The 6,985-nt window shown below is 32.0% G+C and overlaps 1 long non-coding RNA gene across 1 annotated transcript; it reads right to left on the bottom strand.

Moving 5' to 3' along the window:
* Positions 1–4,973: 4,973 nt before the first annotated feature.
* On the bottom strand, positions 4,974–6,402 carry LOC149901577 (uncharacterized). Its single transcript, XR_016457588.1, has 2 exons — positions 5,988–6,402; positions 4,974–5,153 (listed from the first exon to the last, which is right to left on the bottom strand). It is a non-coding gene; the product is annotated as an uncharacterized LOC149901577 (long non-coding RNA).
* Positions 6,403–6,985: the final 583 nt, after the last annotated feature.

Raw genomic sequence — 6,985 nt, 5'->3', positions numbered from 1 at the left:
AAGACACGTCATGCCGCCGCATCCTGCGGCGTGCCGCGTCATGCTGCAGCATCCTGCGATACGTCGCGGCATCGTGGCATCGAAATAAAGTAACTTGAATTCTAAACTGATTGAAATAAGATTCAAAATAACTTCATTAGTAATAAAATCCTCTGCCCTGCCATGCCACGCCGTGCCGGCAGTGGGCGCCGGCCCTTAGGTAATTCTACAATCTACATATACAAAGGACCACCATTTTATCAAAGCTGTTCGAGTAAAGACACGAGCAAGAACTAGTGAAGTAAAGCAATTTAGTAGGCGTTCATAGTCACGAGGTTTATTTTATTAATACCATTGCATTTTACATAACACAGGCCAGGGGTGAGTCTGCAGTAATGGCGGATAAGGGATCTTGTACATTGGGGTGGTTTTGAGTTTTTATTAGAAATAAATAACTTATAAAAATTAATAAATAGGTACATACTATATTAGGTGGAAGTCTATATTTAAATAGTATGGAAGTTATTTTTTCGTTAGTTAGTTTAGAGCCGCGTTAAATTAGATATTAATGATAAATTGAATGACTTACCTACAGCTATCAAGTGATATCGGAAAAAGAATCTGCTTTAATAGTTTGTACTGCGCGGTGCGCCATCTTGAAAAAGGTTCTTCTCTCCAGTTACAAAAACTTTAAAAGAAACCTACTATTCTGTTGTTTATTATGCGCAAAAATTAAGATATAGAAAAAAGTGGAAATGGATTGTACAACATCTTTTAAATGTCTATAATGAAACATATTGTATGACGTAGAGCGTTTTCAGACCATCCGTTACGTGTTTTTTAAATTTTTTTTATAATTGTGAAGAATCGAGGGACACGTTTCTTATTAGGTTTAAAAACTGCAATTATACAATGTGAAAACCTCCTTAACACGTAGGAGGGTAATTTATTACGCTTTGTACTCCGTTCCCCTCACCTGCTTATTTTTATTTCGCAGATAAAATCGGATCTTAGAGTGCATAAATTTAATGGGAACAAGAAAGATGTATTCCTTCGGTAATGTAATGATATTTATGCAAAATAAAAACCTTTACGTGTTTTTGGTTCAATGTGCGTATAATTCTTGTGTTAAATTAATGCCTGGTTATTCTTATTAATGGCCTGTTATTTATAAAGAAATTGTTTCTTATTGTAAATAATTTATTTTGTTTTGACCGGGATGTCACTTGTTGAAAATGTTTTACGTTAAGTACCTACTACCTAGGTATTGTATACACACAGAAATATGTTGTGTGGTATTATAACACATTGTGATATTAATATTTTTAAGTAATTCATTAATAATCAATGCAAATCTGTTATTGCTAAATAATTTGAGTATTTCAATTTAATAATCGAGGCGAAATTACAATTTACTATACCTACCTACAGTTATTTGAAAATTCGACATTTGTATTTGAATAAGTAATTTTCCAATATGCATTTGTATGTAAATTATAACCAAAAACGTTTTTTTGTACCTATAACCTACCACGACTACTTATACTTTAAATATGATAAAAAGAAAAGACTTGTGTTTTCGTTGATAAACTGAACGAATGCATCCTGCACATATTATAAAGCTGATGAGTTTGTTTGTTTGAATGCGCTAATCTCAGGAACTACTGGTCCGATTTGAAAAATTCTTTCGATGTTAGATAGCACATCTATAGGCTATATTTCATCACACTAAGACCTACAGGAGCGGAGCATTGCGGGTGAAACCGTGGAGCACAGCTAATTTGTTGTGTAATCACACCAAAACCGCTTAATTAATTTAGATTCTAAATGAAATGTGACATAATCGATAAAAATTGATAATGATGTACCTACTAAAGCCTAGATTACCACATAGGCTTTTAATCCCCATACCACGATGACGACTGAACTCATAAAACAACATACCACAACAAAGTTCTAACCGAAATAAAGTAATAATATTAATTCTACTTGTCTGATTAGTCAGAAAGATGCGGGCTCAAATACACCCTACACATTTCTGACAACTTAATTGGTACAAGTTGTTTTCGAGTTTATTAGTAAAATATTAACACCACTAGGGCATGCACCCGGGTTTACCCGGTTCCGAAAAACCCGGGTAAACCCGGGTTTTTTGATGATCTTGAGAACCGGGTCTGAATAGTATGAAACCCGGTTCTCCCGGTTCCGACCAAAATATTAAAATATTAAGTATTATTTATATTTTGCTGCATTATTTTAACAAATTTATTGTATCTGGCAACGTCAGACTCACGTAAATCGCGAATTTTCGTGCCACGCCTCAAGCGTGGCTCCGATTGGTTGTCTAACATTAGATGCTAAGTATAAGTTTCCTACGGTTGTATTACCAAAAAAAATTAGGCTTCGAAAATGACAAAAATTAGGCTACAGAAATATTTTTATTAGATTTCTCGTGAATTTGAAAAGCTGTTAATTTTACTGATTCATATAATGATCCAGTCATGTTTTTGTTTTTGGTATCAAGCTGAAATTTATATCGAATACTAAGTCTTCGGTCCCTTTTAAGTGAAAAAGTCGAACTCACAAGCCAACGCATCAAAAGATACAGCCGTAAATGCTGAAAATTTTCGCAAATTTCGACATTCGCATGGGACTGAAACCTACAGCTGGGTACTTTTCATGTTTTTATGTGATATTATGATAACAAGAGCGCCGAGACAACCGTCAAAACGCTAAGGAATAGAATACGCTATCGATACAAATTGACATAAGCGTATGATGTTTTGCCTAAGGAATTTTCATCCAGTCGAAATTAATTAATAAATTGTGCAAAACACAATTAAAAAAATTTTTTCGAGATCAATGGATAAAAAATAGGTTTTTCGTAGAAACGGTAGCTCCTAGGAAAAAATGTATTTAACCTTTTTTATAGATAATTTTATGATGTACAATTTTGGTTCCAGGTGATTGTATGATAAACTTACCGTCTCGGCGAAAATCGCAAAAAAAACTATTCTTTTATTAATTGACCTCGAATTAATTTTTTTCCGAGTACCGTAATGACGGGAGATTTAAATATTTTATTTTGAATAAATTTTGGCAAGATTTGAATTTTGGTCGTGGTCGTCATCGTCGTTGGTAGTTTGACCGAACGGTTCGGTCCGAACCATTACCAAAATATCATGAGCTTATGTCAATAATTAGCGTTAGCAATTTCTATTCCTTGGCGATACTGACGTTTGACTAAGGGCCAAGGTACTTTTATAAGACTGATAAATAAAGAGAAGTATTGAAATTTTGTTTCTTTATTAGGTAATTTAATAAAATAAGACACAAGCCGCGTAAAATAAAAAGCCTATCAGGTACTTTTACAGTTACTTTTGTTTAATTTAGTATTTTTTCCGAAGTATTATAAAAGAACCGGGTAACCCGGTTCTGAGCTCGATTTGGAACCGGGTTTCAGAAACTTGGAACCGGATCCGGTTCTGCATGCCCTAAACACCACGCAATGAATCATAAGCTTCGAAGGGGACGGTAATCAATTCGATTGAATTTAGTAGTCTCACGTTTTTAGGTGTCGTTCTAAAAGGTTTTGCATATATTTTTCTATTAATTTAAAGTCGCTTGCAATTTGATAGATGATTTATTAATTATCTGTGTACTAATTAACCAATATGCAGTAGGTACCTACTTATAATAAATATGAATACCTATCAATTTTTATTTATTCATCTCTAATATAGGAGGAGTAACTAATATAGAGTATTTTTTATGAAAATAATAATGATAATAAGAGCCCAAAGAAAATTAGGTAGGTATCTACTGAATCTAGTGCATCTAGCATTCTTATTTCGTAGTGAGAAAATAAAAGCTCTATATCTGCTATATAAAAACAGCTTAAATATTAAATACCTATTTTGCAATTTTAATCCATGTATAGTTTGTTATGAAATCTAATCTCAAGATATCTAAACCGCAAGCGACAACCGCCGTCGTGTAGGAATGTACCTAGGTACTTGATAAATCGTGTAAAACCTACAGTTAAAACCAATCTACATGAAGCTTTGCATCGCAAATTGTTCGCGGATAGAAGCTTTCATTTGTTGCTTATTCTTCTGGGTTTGAATATAATAAATCGATAGAACGTAATGTAAACTATAATTATATAAACGAATATAATAAGTAGATAAGTGAACATGAAAAACGAAATAATTGGTATAGACTATAGACTATAGACAATAATATTCCTGAAATTGATATTTTTGGTTATATGGCATTCAAATGCTTAATAATATTCCTTTTTCATTTTGTTCAGGACCAGATAGTTCAACAGGATACCTATATTTTTTCTGTCACCTCAAATGAATTTTTAACTTATGCCATTTACCTACTTAAATAACAATTCTTGAAAACCATGAACTCATTTTACTTTTTCTCTTTATACTATGTTCCTACTGTATAACAATACTATTATGTATTACAATAGAAAGGAACATATTTAATGTTATACTTATTTAGACTACAGGATGCATAGTTTTTTGATAGACAGGCAGAAGTAATAGGTTCCGTTGAAGTATGCATATTTAAAGCTAAAAATTAACATTTTTATAGACAGCTCATAGACAACTTGACATCGTTTTCCTGTGTCAAGTATTATATTACACTCTCACAAAGCTCTCACATTTAAAATTATTGATGACCAATTTTGCAACATTTTAAATGTTCATGTAGCAATTTCAATTTTAAAACCGGTAAACGGATAGCTTCGAAATTTGACACAGATGACTATAAAAGTCTGTACTTACTACTTACTATAATTATTAAATGCTTATTAAAAATCAATTACTTATTAAATGTAATAAACTAAAGTCAGGCATCATTAATACACAAAGGACTTAATGCTTAACACAATCTCTTCCAGACAACTATCAGATTGAAGAAAGCAAATATTATCATGATATATTATATTCTAGGCAAGGGTAATAAAAACACAATTAAAAATGTAACTCTTTATTTATATCTAATACTACACTAATATTTACAAAACACACGTAAATGCAGAGGAATGTATGAAAAAGAAATTTCTAGATTGCACATTTACACACACATACACAAAACTACACAATGGTGATACACAATTAATTTGCATTGTTCTTACGAAAAAATAAATGTACCTTAGATTATGGATTGGTCTCCGCGCGCGCGCTACGACTAGATACCGCCGGCGTACTTTAAAAATGCGGCAACTTATAGTACGCCGAATTCGGCGTACCCAAGCCAGTCGTGTCACAAGCATTGTGTGGAGAGGGTGAACCGATAATTTATAAAGATTTTGAACAAAATCTGAAGTAAAATGCCTATTTGTGTCATAAAACTATTTAAAAATAATACAACAAAAAATAAGAAAGACACTGGGATCACGTACCATCACTAAGTATCGTATTATTCGAAATTTCTCCTTTACTTCGAAAAATTTTTCTACGAAAATACGACGCCATTCAGTGTTGCCGTATTGCATATCCAAAAAAATACACGTGGTTGAGGAAATAATATTTTAGCAATAATTTGAACTTTTTTTTTCAATACTATTACTAACACATGTAAAAAAAGTATAATACAATAATTTATTTCTGTTTAACCATGTTTAACTGACTCATATAATATGTTTTTTTTATTTCCGCTTTTTTACTTTTAAACAACCTTTGTGACTATAGTATAGTAGCGTCGCAAGTGGATTTGAGTCACATGTTCATGGATTCGATTCCCGGCCAGGTCAGGATGAAAAAAATATTTTTCAAACTTCTTTCCAAGATGCCAGATCTCCCATTTATGAGGTAAAATTTATGTAGCTGGCAGCCCAATTCTTCACACACACTAGCGTCTTTACAAATTGCCTAACACACACTACAGAAATGAGTTGCCGCACTCACAGAGCTATTGTTTTTAGGTGGGGCGGTATCTAGTCGTAGCGCGCGCGCGGAGACCAATCCTTAATCTAAGAAATGTACTTTATAATGAAAATAAATAGATTATTGATATACATAATCCAATATAAAGGTAAGTTATACAATGTTAGTCTTTAAAATAATATTTTGTACTGAAAAGGCGCCTTTGATGAAATTACCTTTCTTTCTTACTATTATTAGAATGTTATTTTCATAGACGTTAAACAGAATTAAAATACATGATACAAGATAATTTATGAATGTATATTGTGTACTATTAACATATTGTCATGGTGGCATTGTCATAATTAAAATGAAATCAATATAAAGAACAAAAACATACAATAAAGTGAACAATAATAAATGATATTTAACAAAATATGTAAGTAGATACATGTCAATAGATTTACAGAATTATTTATACAAAATAAGAAGAAAACTATTGTCATTTACGCGTCATATTTTTTCAATCAATCCTATAGACTTATAGACACTATTCAAAATAGCACTCAAAAGAGCATTTGTTCACCGCAATCTATTTTATTAACAGAAAATAGGTGGGTAACAGAAGATTGTCCTTAAATAAATATAAATAGACTAAATCTACTTACGACTAGACAGGTACTACATAGTAAATACTTTCATTGGTTATATTATTACGTGAATCTATTTTCGACAATGCAATTTCAAATGAAATTACGAAATAATCGAACTTTACCGGCCAGTAATAACAAATGTCAAAATAGAAAAAAAAGTTAGCATTCACTAAGCCAATCAGCGAGCGGTATTCTTTCCCGCGCTTTTAGCTGTCATTTTATAACATTCTGATTTGTGTTGACAGCTACACTAGTTTCCCGCCTTTCGAGTATGTTCAATATTCGTTCAATAATTCTGCCGGTTAACTACTTAAAATATTTTATATAAAAAATTGACATTAATATTAAACTATTCACATTGTATTTCATATTAGAATCAGTGATCTTTTTTGAAACGTTCATAAGTAATAAGGCTAGCATAGCAGGGCGCAGTCGATATTCCTTAAGTAGCCTAACAATTTGTCA

Source organism: Colias eurytheme, chromosome 16 (assembly GCF_061535395.1).
Source record: "Colias eurytheme isolate Ceu_HAF_F1 chromosome 16, ilColEury1 Martin Lab GWU primary, whole genome shotgun sequence".
NCBI lineage: Eukaryota > Metazoa > Arthropoda > Insecta > Lepidoptera > Pieridae > Colias > Colias eurytheme.
The sequence above is the reverse complement of the archived record's forward strand: the minus strand, read 5'-3'. Positions and strand labels throughout refer to the sequence as shown.